This window comes from Bubalus kerabau, chromosome 5 (assembly GCF_029407905.1).
Source record: "Bubalus kerabau isolate K-KA32 ecotype Philippines breed swamp buffalo chromosome 5, PCC_UOA_SB_1v2, whole genome shotgun sequence".
NCBI classification, from domain to species: domain Eukaryota; kingdom Metazoa; phylum Chordata; class Mammalia; order Artiodactyla; family Bovidae; genus Bubalus; species Bubalus kerabau.
Window position 1 is genome coordinate 107284162 of NC_073628.1, and position 16127 is coordinate 107300288.

The following is a 16127-nucleotide window of genomic DNA, read 5'->3' on the forward strand; positions in this document are numbered from 1 at the left end:
AATACCCAGTTGGAAGACCTTGATCTTTATCAGGTCAGAAGCTGGCAAACATCTGTAGGTTCACCAGGGTAAGGGGCTCTAGAAACGTGTTACAAGGGCTGAGATGGGACACGTCGCCAGGTGTGGAACCCCAAAGTTCCCAGGTGCCATGACCCTTGGCTGGCTTACTGCCTCCCTGGTCCCCCCCATGAACCTGACTTAGTGGAATACTCCACACTGCTTGTTGCTGGGCCCTCAAGCCCCTCATTCAGCACACATTCTTGGGTGTCCTCCCTGATGCTTTTATCCACCCACAGATGGGAGACCTGAGTTACCAGGAGGGAAGGTGACAAGCTCTAAATGACACAGTGACCTAGTGCAGACTGGGGGCTACAGCCAGTGTCCCCTGAGCTTCAGAGCAGAGCTCCTTCAGCTGTCTGTGGGGGGAGCAGGTTCTGAGCCCCAAATTCAAACGCTTGGTCAGCTACAAGCTTTGGGAGCCACTCCTGGGAGCCACAGGCAGTCTGGGAGACGCAGTCAGATGCTGAAGCATGGGAAATTCTTGGACATGTCGTTGGGGATACAAGGTCCTCCCCTCTTGCTGCTGCTGCTGCTAAGTCGCTTCAGTTGTGTCCGACTCTGTGTGATCCCATAGACGGCAGCCCACCAGGCTCCCCCATCCCTGGGATTCTCCAGGCAAGAACACTGAAGTGGGTTGCCATTTCCTTCTCCAATGCATGAAAGTGAAAAGTGAAAGTGAAGTTGCTTAGTGTCTTTTAAAACTGGGCCATTCTGAAAGCTGTGCTGTGTGGCCAGTCGATCACACCATCACTTTCTCCTCTCAGCCCTGTACCCTGTGAACACATGCACACAACTGCTGCAGCTGCTTCCTGCAAGCCAGAAGTTCTGACTTTGGTCTGAATTCTCTTGCTCTTCTCCCCGAATCACCAAGGCCCCCTGTGCTCTCTCTTGCCCTGCTCTGACTTTCTGACACCAACCAGTTTTCAGATTCCCATTTCCAACCCCAACCTGCTGACGGGGTGCTGGACTCCGATGCTTTGCTTTGGCCTCTGGACCTTGGACTGTATCCTGCTCTATCTGCACAGCCACTCCTGAGAAAGGGCCTCCATTCTGCCCTTGTGAGGGACCGTCAGCAAATCTGAGGCTCACCCTGATCCCCAGCTTCTGCCTCTCTTTCTGATGAGGGAACCACTGATTCTGATCAGGTGCTTGAGATGGACAGCTTGGTTTGATCTTCCCCTCTGTTGAACAATGCTCTCATTTTCCTTTCTGTGGCGATTTCATTGTATTTCTGCTTCCAGAGATGTAGCAAGAATGGCATAATGGGACGTGTGTGGGTGGAGGGACCCTGGGGAGAGGAACTGAGAAGTCAGTTCTTCTGGGTAATGGATTGTTACCTGAGGCTTTTACCTGAGGTCCTTCCTCCCTCCCAGACACAATTTACTGAACCCTGTTAAGCGATTGACATACATAATCTCCCTTAGTTTTCTCTCAACAATGCTATGAAATAGGGTAACTACTATCTCTGCAAATCTTGCTTAGCTTAAACAAGTGGTTGTCAAGGTGTGTTCTGAGGACAGCTGGGGTTCCTGGGATCCTTCTAGGAGGTCTGTGAAGGCCTCCCCTTCCCAACCACGTATCTGCATGAGGTTGAATTTTCTTCATCAAGTACAACCAAAATAACACATTGAGACAACCTGAGTGCAGAAGCAGGTATGAGAACCCTGCTGTCTTCTGTGGAGTGACATTTCAAAAAGATTTGCAAAAGTAGAAAATAACGCTACTCTTTTCACTAACTTTTTTTTGGGAAAGTATAATTCTTATTCATAAAATATGTTATTTATAGTAACAAGTATAATGGGTTGTTTATTATTATTTTAAAAACAAATATTTAATCTTTTTGAGTTTTAATTTCTAAAATGGTAAACATCAATAAATATAATCCACACAAACAAAAGCTTGTTGGAGTCCTCTCTAATTTTTGAAGATGTACCATCAAGATGCTGGACAAAAGTCTGAGAACTGATGTTTTAAGCCAATGGTGATAATCTCATTACCCTGGCCAGTGATAGGTTCAGGAGTTTAGGCCCAAGCCTATCAGTATATGGTATTCTCTTGGTGACAGCTATTGGTTGGAGAATGGTCATGTGACTGATTTTGAACCAATGAGATGGGTGGAGTGTTTGTTATAAACTGCTGGGAAAGCTCTTCCTGACTGGCTGGCTTACAAGAACACCTTTTCTTTCTCTGAGGTTGTCCTGACCAGATACAGTGTCAGAACTTCACCAGCCATCTCACTTCCAGCCTGAGGAGGGAACTGATGCCCAGAGGAGGGCAGAGCCAAGAGAATCACCAAGAAAGGAGACAGAGCCAAAGGTCAAGTTGAACTACATCTTCAAGTGCAGTGTCATGACTCTAATGAATATCTTCATTTTTTTTTTAATGTCAGCTGGAGTTGGGTGTTAAGTATTTACAGATGACAGCATTTCAACTGCTATGCCCTAGTCCACATATGAGGAAATGGAGGCTCAGAGAGGTTAAATGAGTGCCAGCGGAGAAGGCAATGGCACCCCACTCCAGTACTTTTGCCTAGAAAATCCCATGGACGGAGGAGCCTGGTAGGCTGCAGTCCATGGGGTCACTAGGAGTCGGACACGACTGAGCGACTTCCCTTTCACTTTTCACTTTCATGCATTGGAGAAGGAAATGGCAACCCACTCCAGTGTTCTTGCCTGGAGAATCCCAGGGACGGGAAAGCCTGGTGGGCTGCTGTCTGTGGGGTCACACAGAGTCGGACACGACTGAAGTGACTTAGCAGCAGCAGCAGCAGTGGATGGAAAAGCCAAAATCCAATACCCAACCTCTCTTCCCTCCACCTCCATCCCCACATTATGTAACTTAAAAAAAAGTTAGGTTCTTGCCAGTCTATGTCTGGAATCCAGATCACAAGAAAATCCTATGGAGGCTCATGTGGCTAAGCAGTCTGAGATCCTCAGGAGTGTCTGCCAAAGTCCTTCTCTTTGCCCCAGAAACGTCAGCTCCCTGCCCCTCCTCTGGGAGTTTTGAGGCCATCCCCTGGATCTGCTTCACACAGTCCAAGCCTGCCCTCTGCCCCAACCAGAGTTCCCTTCTCTAATGACCTGATGAGGCCTATTGAGAGTGTACTCATTAGAGTCGTTGGTTGCAAGCAACAGAAACCAATTCTAGCTAATTTAAACAGAAAAGCGATATTTGTCTGGCCAACTCATACATCTCCTGGAGAATGGGAGAGTCAGGTTTGGAGGGCTGAAACCAAGATTAATGCCCCAGGACTTCCCTGGTGGTCCACTGGCTAAGACTCTGCGCTCCCAATGCAGGGGACTCAAGTTTGATCCCTTGTCCGAGAACTAGATCCTGCATGCCACAACTAAAGATCCCACATGCCACAACTAAGACCCGGTGCAGCCCAATAAATAAATATTTTAAAAATTGTTATAAACAAAATTAATGCCCCCAAATCAAACCACTGAACTAGTCCTATGATCAGTCCATGCTGCTGGGCACAGAAGCTCTGTCTTGACTGCCATCACTGACAATGGGCTGACGTGTGCTACCACAGTCTTTGGAAACTGAATCCAAATTTTGTACCACTTGCCTCTTCTTTGGGTCCTTGGCTTCCAGATGTTTGCATCTGATTGGAGACTAGGTTACAGATTCATTCCTTAGCTGCAAGGGATGCTGGGAAAACAAATATTTTCAACTTGGTTGAGAGAAGCAGGCTCTGCCTTAAAGCAACTGGAGCTTCTCCAAGCATAGCAAGGAAGTGTGCATGCAGTGTGGCCCAAATGAGTGACAAATGTTTACTGTGGAAAGATACTCAACAATCTGGATAGCTGCTCTGAGCTTCCAACCAGCAGATCTGGTGGGTCAAAGCTCCCCAGTGCCACGGAACAAGTTTTTCCCAGGGACAAATACATGGCTTTTGGCAGGAACTTGGGCTGCCAGTCATGTAGCACAGCAGGTCTGCTGGCTCCCTAAGCAAATGCAAAGATGCACGCTCACTCAGGAATAATCAGGAGCATGTATGGGCCCAATGCCTGGCTCTATCACATATGAAGGATGCGCCTTGGTCAACCACCTTAACCTCTCTGCACCTCAGTCTGCTGACTCTGCAGAACCCCACCGCAGAGTTGTTGCGACAGCCAGAAGTTCAGGCATTATTTGGTGCCTGGCTCATGCACTGGGACTTGTCATAAAAGAGTTAGGAGTTCCACCACCGACACTGTTGTTAACCGTCTGCTTCTCACCTGCCACTGTCCGCGGTCTCCCTCTTCGCTCTCACTACACAGAATCTGTTCTATGACAGGGGAGCAGAAGGAAGCCTCGTGTCTTCTAGAAAGCTTTACGCATTACCCCAGTTCCTAGTGGTTTCTCACTGCTTTCAATTAAAAAAAAAATATATTATTTGGCTGTACCGGGTCTTAGTTGTGGTATGCAAACTCTTAGTTGTGGTGTATGGGATCCAGTGCCCTGACCAGCAATCAAACCTGGGAACCCTGCATTGGGAGCATGGAGTCTTAGCCAATGGACCACCAGCGAAGTCCCTCACTGCTTTCAACTCTGATTCATTCAATCATTCACTAGACTAGTCCTTTCTTCACCAGACTAGTCCTTCCTTCTTATTACCCAGCCCTCTCCAACTCCCTACCAAGCTCTTTGCACACTGGCCTTCCCTTTTTTAAAAGACACATCTTTTTTCTCATTTGCACTCACTGTCCCTTGTCCTGGAACTCCTCTCCTCCAGAGAGTTGTCTGGCCAACTTTTCCTTGTCATTCACATCTCAGCTAAAATGGCCCCTCCTCCGAGAAGCCCTTCTGATTATCTAAACCTAAGCAGCTGCTGCTCACTTTCCCCTTCACTCGCTCTTATTCTCTGGCCTCGGGTGCTCTCAGCTGACCTAGCTACACTCCCAGGGCTGACCAGTGAGGGGGTTTGTGGCAGAGGTCCGGGCCACAGAGCAAGGGCTTGGAGGAAGAGATGGAGCTTTCTTTTTTATTCATTTACTTTTTTTTACTTTACAATATTGTATTGGTTTTGATTTTAAAATTGAATTTATTTGTTTATTGTTGGCTGTGCTGCGTCTTCATTGCTGTGCACAGGCTTCCTCTAGTTGCAGTGAGTCCGGGCCACTCTCTAGTTCTGGTGTTTGGGCTTCTTATTACAGTGGCTTCTCTTGTTGCAGAGCACAGGCTTCAGGGCACATGGGCTCAGTAGTTGTGGCTTCCAGGCTTAGTTGCCCCATGGCATGTGGAAACTTCCTGGACCAGGGATCGAACCCCATGTCCCCTGCATTGGCAGGCGGATTCTTAACCACTGGACCACCGGGGAAGTCTGGGATGGAGTTTACTGATACTGAGCATCATGACCCATATCAGCATCTTTTACAGCTCCTAGCACAGACTCATTGCATGATGGAAGGGCAAAAAAGACTTGGGACAGGAAACCTGCATCGAACTTCCAGAGGGGCCTCCCCCTGCCCCCACCCAGCCCCAGCCCTGCCCTCCAGGATGATGAGCCCCTGCCGGGGTTACACATCAGCAGATGACAGGGCATGGGATGGCCCTTTTTGGCTGTCACTCCCTCCCCCACCACTGAGTCCTGGTGATCCTGGGGGAAGGTTGCTGAGGGACAGACTGTGGGGGCTTCAGCAGCTGAGACACAGATCGGATCAGTGTTAATGAGAGGCCCTGCTGATCTGGCGGCTTTGCTAATTAGGCTGCAACAGCTCCAGACCCAGCCAAGGAAAGCACGTTGCTTATGCTAATCAAGGGCGGTAGGCACTTCCTGGCTGGCAGAGTTGCCCAGAGCCTGGAGCATGTGCTCAGCATATAAGGCATGGCAGGGGAAAGCTGGGAATTGGTTGGGGGGAACCAATGCTAGAAAGATCCAAAGAGAGCCCCATGGCTGCACTTTAGATTCTGGGGCTGCCCCTTGGCCCAGTATAGGGAGCAAGAGGCATGGAAGATGGGAGAGGTCACCAGTGAGGTAGAGGGAGGAAGGAGGAAAAATGGCAAAACACCCTACTCTGGAAGGTGGGGAGACGGAACATGAGGCTCACTTTCCAAAACTCAGCTTTGAGTGATGGCGGGCAGACTGTATCGGGACATTCATGGGGCCAATATAGACTCTGCCTACTGTTCCTAAGGGATCAAGCACCCTAGGGCAGAGGGCAGCCTCTGGGGCAGTTGAATCATAAGCTAGCCAGACAAGAAAAACTACTTCACCCCTGGCAGGGTCAGATGGCTGTGTTCTTCAGCCCAAGTAACAGATATGAAATATTCTGAGTTGATTTCCCCATCATCAATGTGTCATCAAGGATCTCAGACCCTGAGATCAAATGTGTGTTGAGATTCACTCACTTAGTTACTCATTCATTCATTCAGCACCTACTGCGTACCCAATTTCAGCCACAGGGAATACAGAGATGAATGACGTCATCTCTGTCTTCAAGAAGCTTAGGCAAGGACCACAAACCAGCAATCTGAGTAACCATGTAATTACATAGCACAGGTTTCAGTGCTTCCTTACCTGAGACTGGGAGGCCAAGAAGGCTCCAAGAGGAGATGATGCTTGAGCTAAGTTAGGAAGGATGAATAAATTCAATGCCTAATGTCTAGAGAGTAAGTATTAATGTGCGATGCACATTAGTCTATGCCCTTGACATCCCTAACATGTCCTGTCTTCCCAGTGACCCTACTCAGTGGTGACTATTACAGCTTTCCCATTTTACAGATGAGAACACTGAGGTACAAAGAGATGAAGAAACAATCCTGGAGTTGCACAGTGTTAAGAGGCAAGTCAGGGAGCAGGAGGGGGCCAGGTGCTCAAGAAGAAGAAAGGATCCCTGAGAAGAAGGACCAGTGTGTGCAGAAGCTCAGAGGGATGTTGCAGCGGGAGTGGCCATGGCCAAGGCTGTGGGCTGGGGAGGGAGACAGGGGGTGATGAGAGGCACCGAGTTTACAACTGGATTCAAGCCCAGCTGACTGAGTGGCTGCACCCTGGGCTCTGGTGGGTCAGAGACATGTGCATGGGGAAGAGTTAGCTTGAAGCCTGCAGCCAGAGGGCCCTAATCAGTGATGAATTATGCTCTTCATCAACTATTTAGCACCTCCCTTGGTAGCTGGGTCCCGAGCTGGACTCTGGTTGCCTCATCAGTATTTCAGCTGTGTCTTCTTTTCAGCTAAAAATGAGCTTGTCATTTGCACAACTTTTGAGACACCTCAGTAAGCAAGGTTTTCTGCTTCACTCTTGTACCTGCAACACAGGCTTAAAGGGGACAGATTGATTCCATTCCCTTTGAGTTCTGACCCTCTCTGGCTTCCAGGTACTGGGGTCTTAGCCTGAGTGTCATAAAAAGCTCCAAACACAATATTACAAGAAAGAGTTATTGGATTCTGTACTTTCCCAGCCACTACTGTGTCTGTAGGGAAAGTGGAGGTGGGTGAATGTGATGGGGAGACGGGAGGGAGTGGAGCAACCAGTTAAAGTTAGGGTTGGGGGTCTTCATCAATGCTTCAGCACTCATTGAGGGTTTTACTTCTCCAGGAAGTCCCCAACACACACCCCAACCAGCTCCAAGAGCCTCTACCCCTCCTGTGCAGCTCTTGTCATGGGGGCATTTTTCTCTAAATTAAAAAAAAAAGATTATTTGCTTATTGTGACTTCCTCCTGTAGACAGTCAGCCTTATGAGATAGGGTGCAGGTCTAATTTTGTTCATCATTATACCTTTTGTTGTTGTTTAGTTGATCAGTTGTGTCTGACTTTTTGTGACCACATGGACTGTAGACTACCAGGTTCCTCTGCCCCTGGGATTTTGCAGGCAAGAACACTGGAGTGGGTTGCTGTTTCCTTCTCCAGGGGAGCTTCCTGACCCAGGGATCGAACCTGTGTCTTCTGCATTGGTAGGCAGATTCTTTACTACTAGCATCTAGAATTGTGTCTGGCACATAGTACATGCTCACACATACTTGCAGAAAGGATGCAGAAATAAGGACTAATCTTGAGAGACTGACGGTTCCTCCCTCCTTTCCTTCCATGTCCCTCCCTTCCCATTCTTCCTTCCAGAAACTTTTTCTATGTGTGTACTGGAGACACAAGACAGGTCAGACGACTTGGCCTGGGGATCACCATCAGATGGCTGGGCCTGCAGGAGGCCCTCACAGCCCAATGCCAGGAGCTTCCTGGGCTTATCTGCCCCCATCTGAGAACGATGAGCAAATCTAACCCTCACCATGGACAAAGATGGTGGGTGGTGATGCCAGGACAGAAAGTAATTCCAAAGTCTGCTCTGAAGACAATCTGGGGTTTCCCTGAAAACTTCAGTGCCTCCCTTTGCACGCTGTTCCTTGCAGACCCTACAGGGAATGTCTGCAGGGTGGGCTCCTGTGGGTTGTCAGGGGAGGGTAGGATGCTGAGGATGTCATGGGGGAAACTAGCCTTCAAACAATCCAGGGATTGTAGGATACAAAGAGAGAAAGGGAGAGGCAGATGCCTGTAAAAGACAGATGCCCCCATTCCCACAATGAGGATGAAGAGAGAGCATCCAGACACCAAGTCAGCAGAGACGGCCCAGAGGCAAGCCGCAGGCAGGGACTCTATCTGCCAGGACTGCTTTCTCTCTGGGGTTCTGGGAGAATTTAGTGCTTGTGGCAGGTGCTGGGCTGGGCTCCCTGGAGACCTTGAGACTCCATTTAGGCTAGGACTGAGAACGCAAATGACAGCAGGGCCACCACCCTCCGGAGGGGCTCTGCTAGCTGCCTGGAGAGGGCATTTACTTCTGCCTGTCTGTGTAGCTCACGGACCCTTGAGAGGGAAGCCAGAGGCAGGGAGTAGGGAGGGGAGGGGGAGTGCCAAATGTAAACACTAGAAAGCTACATTAAAAAAAAAAAAAAAAAGGCCAGGACTCCTGTGGAGACCTATCAGTGGATCTGCAAGTCTGTATATTGGCAAGCCCCCAAGACAAGTCTGATTCACAGAATCCTGACCTCTAGGCTGCTTTTATTTATTTGGCCACGCTGCTCAGCATGCAGGATCTTAGTTCCCTGACCAGGGATGGAACCCATGTCCCCTGCAGTGGAAGCATGGAATCTTAACCAAAGGAAGTCACCTAGGATGCCTTTAAAAACACCCTTCCTCTCTTCTGGAAGGCAGACATAGTGAAAACAAGATTTCAATTTGATAACCGGAATTTTTCAAAATTTCAGCTTTTATAGGTACTGGGGATTGAAATACTTGGCTGCAACTTGTGTTTTACTGGTTGTCTTTATATTTTTACCTGATAATTAACAAAGTCTTGGATCATTGAGGATGTGGCATGTGGGTCACAACCACAGGGTCAACTCAGGGCAACTGAGGAAGAGAGATTTTTCCATGGAAGGGATCATGTTTGGATCATGAATGGAAGAAAAAATAATTTAAGACAAGAAAAAGATTTCACCTTTTAGGAGATGTCACAGGTTTGGCAGATTCAGTTTCATTGTCTTCACTTTCCGAGGCACAATGTCTCACCAGTGGGGAAGTGCCATCCTTGAGCAATGGAGAGCTTCGACATTTGCAAGGTCAACTTCTCTATCAGGAAAATGGGCTTCGCGCACAATCGAAACATTTTTTCCTTGGGGGGCAATGCTGAAAGGACTTTTTTGCTCGATCTTCTATTAAAGAGAAATTTTAATTGCCCAGATCAGCCTATTTCCGAGTGGTGCATTCCAGCTGACCAAACTTGGCTCACTTACCTCAGACCCAAACTTGCTGAGCTGGAAAAGGAAAGGTGATTGTTTGGCAAGTTCTGAGAAGCCCCCGTGTGGTTCTCATTGCAAGAATCCTGAGGCATCTCAACCTGGTTTCTGCCTCCAGGGTTTGGTTTTTGCTTGTAGGAAGTTTTCAGTGTGATGCTGCTACCTGTCTGATGGTCACTGCATTTTGTCATGTTAAAACAAAGATTGATAAACTTTTTAATAAAGGACCAGACAGTAAATATATGGGGGCTTCCCTGATGGCTCAGATGGTAAAGACTGTGCCTCCAATGCTGGGTTTGACTCCTGGGTTGGGAAGACCTCCTGGAGAAGGGAATGGCAACCCACTCCAGTATCCTTGCCTGGATAATTCCATGGACAGAGGAGCCTGGCGGGCTACAGTTCTTGGAGTTGCAAAGAGTCAGACACAACTAAGCAACCAATGCAGATAGTAAATATTTGGGGCTTTGCAGGTCATACAGTCTATGTCCCAACTACTGATCTCTGCCATTGCAGGGCCCAAACAGCCTTTTTCATAACACGCGGGTCCCACTTTCCCACAGAGGCACAACTTCCCTTCATCTCGAGCTAGAGACCTGAGGCTACCTTGCTAGTGTCTTTTCTGGCCCTCAGGGCTCTGTGTCTGCAGGCAGTATCGCTAGTACATTCACAAACTCCCAGGGGACACAGCCAACCCAGCCTTAGCCCATTTAAGTACTGTGAAAGGGCATGGCCTCAGGTCAATTCTATATTCAACACTTAATTAATCAATTACCACTTAATAGAATATTGTCTTCCTTTTTTAAAGCATTGACTATATGTCTGTGTAGCCTTATGCTAAAAGCTCTGTGTCATCTATAATCCTTCCACACATCCTGGGACGGAGCTTTTATCATTCCCACTTAGTAAATGGGATTAGGCAGACTCCCACGGTCAAGAGGTTAGAAAATAGTAGAGCCAGGATTTGAACTCAGGTCTGTGTATTTCCAAAGTCCATGTTCTTTCTTTCAAAATAAATTCTTATATTTGATACATAGAAAATAATATATTTAGGTGGTGGCCAGGGGTAGGGGAAGGGAGAAACAGGGAGTTAGTGCTTGTTGGGTATAGAGTTTCTGTTTTGCAAGATGAAAAGAGTTCTGGAGATGGATGGTAGTGATGGTTGCCTTACAATGTGAATGTATATCACTGAACTGTGCACTTAAAAATGGTTAATTTTATGTCTGTATTTGACCACAAGAGAAAAATGTACATAATTCACTCACCTAGAGCCAGACATCCTGGAACATGAAGCCAAGTGGGCCTTAAAAAGCATCACTACAAACAAAGCTAGTGGAGGTGATGGAATTCCAGTTGAGCTATTTCAAATCCTGAAAGATGATGCTGTGAAAGTGCTGCACTCAATCTGCCAGCAAATTTGGAAAACTCAGCAATGGCCACAGGACTGGAAAATATCAGTTTTCATTCCAATCCCAAAGAAATGCAATGCCAAAGAATGCTCAAACTACTGCACAACTGCACTCATCTCACACTCTAGTAAAGTAATGCTCAAAATTCTCCAAGCCAGGCTTCAGCAATACGTGAACCGTGAACTTCCACATGTTCAAGCTGGCTTTAGAAAAGGCAGAGGAACCAGAGATCAAATTGCCAACATCTGCTGGATCATGGAAAAAGCAAGAGAGTTCCAGAAAAACATCTATTTCTGCTTTATTGACTATGCCAAAGCCTTTGACTGTGTGGATCACAATAAACTGTGGAAAATTCTTCAAGACATAGGAATACCAGACCACCTGACCTGCCTCTTGAGAAATCTGTATGCAGGTCAGGAAGCAACAGTTAGAAGTGGACATGGAACAACAGATTGGTTCCAAATAGGAAAAGGAGTACGTCAAGGCTATATATTGTCACCCTGCTTATTTAACTTCTATGCAGAGTACATCATGAGAAACTCTAGGCTGGAAGAAGCACAAGCTGGAATCAAGATTACCGGGAGAAATATCAATAACCTCAGATATGCAGATGACACCACCCTTATGGCAGAAAGTGAAGAGGAACTCAAAAGCCTCTTGATGAAAGTGAAAGGGGAGAGTGAAAAAGTTGGCTTCAAGCTCAACATTCAGAAAACGAAGATCATGGCATCTGGTCCCATCACTTCACAGGAAATAGATAGGGAAACAGTGGAAACGATGTCAGACTTTATTTGTTTGGGGCTCCAAAATCACTGCAAATGGTGACTGCAGCCATGAAATTAAAAAAACGCTTACTCCTTGGAAGGAAAGTTATGACCAACCTAGATAGCATATTCAAAAGCAGACATTACTTTGCCAACAAAGGTCCGTCTGGTCAAGGCTATGGTTTTTCCAGTGGTCATGTATGGATATGAGAGTTGGACTGTGAAGAAAGCTGAGCACCAAAGAATTGATGCTTTTGAACTGTGGTGTTGGAGAAGACTCTTGAGAGTCCCTTGGACTGCAAGAAGATCCAACCAGTCCATTCTAAAGGAGATCAGTCCTGGGTGTTCACTGAAAGGACTGATGTTGAAGGTGAAACTCCAGTACTTTGGCCACCTCATGCGAAGAGTTGACTCATTGGAAAAGACTCTGATGCTGGGAGGGATTGGGGGCAGGAGGAGAAGGGGACGACAGAGGATGAGATGGCTGGATGGCATCACTGACTCGATGGACATGAGTTTGAGTGAACTCCGGGAGTTGGTGATGGACAGGGAGGCCTGGTGTGCTGTGATTCATGGGGTCGCAAAGAGTCGGACTTGACTGAGCGACTGAAATGAACTGAATTGAACTGAAGTGAATATACGTATAAGTTGTTGTTTAGTCGCTAAGTCGTTTCTGACTCTTTGTGATCCCATGAACTGTAGCCCCCCAGGTTCCTCTTTCCATGGCATTTCCCAGGAAAGAATACTGGGGTGGCTTGCCATTTTCTTCTTACCGACCCAGGGATCGAACCTGAGTCTCCTGCATTGGAAGGTGGATTCTTTACCACTGAGCCACCAGGGAAAGCATATATGTAAGTTTTATGGATTATAATAATGAAATAAATAGCTGTGAATCAATATAATCACCTCTCTCTTGTTTTAAACCCTTGCTGCCTCCATCATAGGGTGTTGCTCTCAGAGGTTTTGGGGTTTATTAATCCCTTTGTTTAGTTAATTAATGAATCCCTATCTTGAGACTTTCCTTGTGGTTCAGTGGCTAACACTCTGAGTTCCCAAAGCAGGGGGCCCAGGTTTGATCTCTGGTCAGGGAACTAGAGCTCCCATGTCATAACTAAGAGTTCATAAGCCACAACTAAAGATCCCGTATAAAGCCAACTAAAGCCACAGCTAAAGATCTGCGACTAAGACCCAGCCCAGCCAAAAAATTAAGTGAGCTGCATTTGTAATCATCACTTTAAAAAAATCTTATTTAATTAATATGTATTAACAATGTATTTTTTAGTTTCACTTTTTTTGAGTTTTAAAATAATACCACAATATACATAGTCTTTTATGCCTTGATTTTTTCACTCAACATTGCATTCTCATGTTCTTGCCTATAGGCATTTAACTGATTTATATTATTCCATTAAGTAAATATATCATTTCTCAATTTTTTACTTTGTTTATTTTTGTAATTATAAACTATAAAGCCATCATGGTGACTGGATTATTTTTCAGAAATATTTATTGTTCTTCCTAGGGGAGAATTATACTTTCCTTCTAATGATGGCAGACTTGGCTTTGCAACTTTCTTTGGTTGATGAAATGTGAACAGAAATTGATGTGTGTCACCTCTGAGCAGAAGCTTGTAGAGTCAGCACATCATCTGCCTGTTCTCTTTTCCCCACTTCTGTCTTAGATGGAGGCTGCTCCATCAGCCTGGGTCCTGAAGTGAAGACGACACAGAGCAGAGCCGCCACTGAATCGCACTGGACACGTAGCATAAGTGAGAAATAAAGATGCGAGAGATGGACCATAAAGAAAGCTGAGTGCTGAAGAATTGATGCTTTTGAACTGTGGTGCTGGAGAAGACTCTTGAGAGTCCCTTGGACAGCAAGGAGATCAAACCAGTCCATCCTAAAGGAAATCAACCCTGAATATTCATTGGAAGGACTGATGCTGAAGCTGAAGCTTCAGTACTTTGGCCACCTGATGTGAAGAGATGACTCACTGGAAAAGACCCTGATGCTGGGAAAGGTTGAAGGGAAACGGAGAAGGGTCAGCAGAGGATGAGATGGTTAGACAGCATCATGGACTCAATGGACATGAATTTAAGCAAGCTCTAGGAGATAGTGAAGGACAAAGGAGCCTGGCATGCTGCAGTCTGTGGGTTCGAAAAGAGTCAGACACGACTTAGCAACTGAACAACAACAAACCCTTGTTGAAAGCTAGTGAGATTTTGGGGATCATTTGTTACTGCAGCATAACGGATCTATCCTAACCGATGCATCATGCTCTTTCCACCCCAACACAGTGATTCCCAGTGAAGTGGAGGGCACAGAGGGAGTGGCCATTTTCCTATGAGACTGAATTAACCAATAATGCATAAAGCCACATTTTAACAGGTTAAATAGGGTTAATATCATCCCTGTCCACTGTGTGTATTGAGAGTGATTCACATTAACAACTAGAAAGTGCTTCAAAGATACTTAGCATTGGGGGGACTGATTGGCACCTCCCACCTGACTGCTGGGCTTTCTTCCTTCCTCTCTCCTTCCTACAGGTCTCTCTCTCTCTTTTTTTTGGCTGCGCTGGGTCTTCCTTGCAGTGGGTGGGCTTCTCTAGTTGTGGCGAATGGGCTTAGTTCCCCAACCAGGGATTCAACTCATGTCCCCGGCATTCTTAACCGCTGGACCACCTGGGAAGTTCCCCTGCAGGTCTTTGAAGTGACTCTCGCGTACAGAGGTTGCAGGAGGAAGTGAGGGCCAGTGCAGAAATTCTGCAACCATGGAGTCCAGATGCTGGAAACGCCAGCTGACATGTTGTGGGAAGAAAACAGTCTGAGTAGGGGAGGGGAGGATGTGCTCAGGCAAAGAGACTCAGCAAGCAGACAGGGGAGAAGCAAGTCTGGGCAGAGGCCTCTGTGTTGGGAGCGAATACAGCGCAGTTCAGGCGAGTGAGTTCAGCCGGGACCTCACAATGGTGCTCACAGTGCCGGAAGATGACAGAAACGTCTCCCGTCGGTCAATTTCCCTTTCTCATTAAAGCCGCGGTGACGAGGAAGGACAAATGGGGCTGTGTTGTGCTTTTCCCATTCTCAATTATCATCCGGAGGGGCTGTCGAGAGAGCGGCTCATTTCGTGCCATTTTCATTCCTTGTCACTTTTCTTCCTGTTTCTTTCTCTTGTTTCTTTATTCCCAGTTTCTGCGGAGGTCCCCTTAACTATTCCCATCCACAGGGCGAGCAGAATCACGCACGCACAGACAAACACCACGATGAAATCATAATGAGAGAACAAGAGAGAGCCCAGCACGGGAAACTAATCCATCCTAATGATAAAGATCATTATGGAGACAAAGAAGGAAGGGAAACAACACATTTCATTCTAATTAGGCCCGAAAGCTCATTACTGGGAACAGGGAGAGAAAGTGATCAAGTAGATGCATCTTGAAAAAAATAGCTCCTCTGGGCTCCAAGGCCTGAGAAATAGCATGGGCGGGAGAGGCTGATGGTTCCCAAACTGGGGTTCCTTATGGCAGCCGAGGGGGAGGGGAACTGCAGGAAAGGACTATTTTTTCAAAAATGTAAAAAGGGGTTAATGGAAATTATCATTTTGCTCCTAATAACTCAATATGGACAGATAAACTAAACATCTCAAGTTTCTTTGTTTAGGGCTGGCATTTCATCTGTTCAGGCATAACTAGCTTGCTTATAACAGGGGTCTAAACAATTGTTGAGAACGTAAGAATTTCTGGGTTTGCGGTGGTGGCCTATTTACAGCTGGGATCACGGTATTCCTACCGCAAGGAACCCTGGGTTCTTTATGGAGCGGCTGATGCTACTGCACCATTAACCATGTCTGTGCTTCGTAACACAGGGAAAACAGTAATTTATTATTTAGTGACTTCTCTGGTGGTCCAGTGGTTAAGAATCTGCCTGCCAATGCAGGGGACGTGGGTTTGATCCACGGTTTGGGAAGATTCCACATGCCGCAGAGCAACTAAACCCACGAGCCACAACTACTGAAGCCTGAGCACTCTAGAGCCCATGCTTTAGAACAAGAGAAGCCACCACAATGGGAGCAGCTCCCGCTTGCTGCCATGAAGACCCAGTACAACCAAAATAAATAAATATTTAAACTGATTTAAATATTTAAATGGGCTTCCCTGGTGGCTTCCCGTTAAGGATCTGCCTGCAAT

At 46.8% G+C, this 16127-nt stretch overlaps 1 protein-coding gene across 1 annotated transcript in view; it reads right to left on the reverse strand.

The window, feature by feature from the left end:
• Nucleotides 1-16127, reverse strand: part of KAZN (kazrin, periplakin interacting protein) — a 1028616-nt gene that overhangs the window by 195745 nt on the left and 816744 nt on the right. The window lies entirely within an intron of this gene.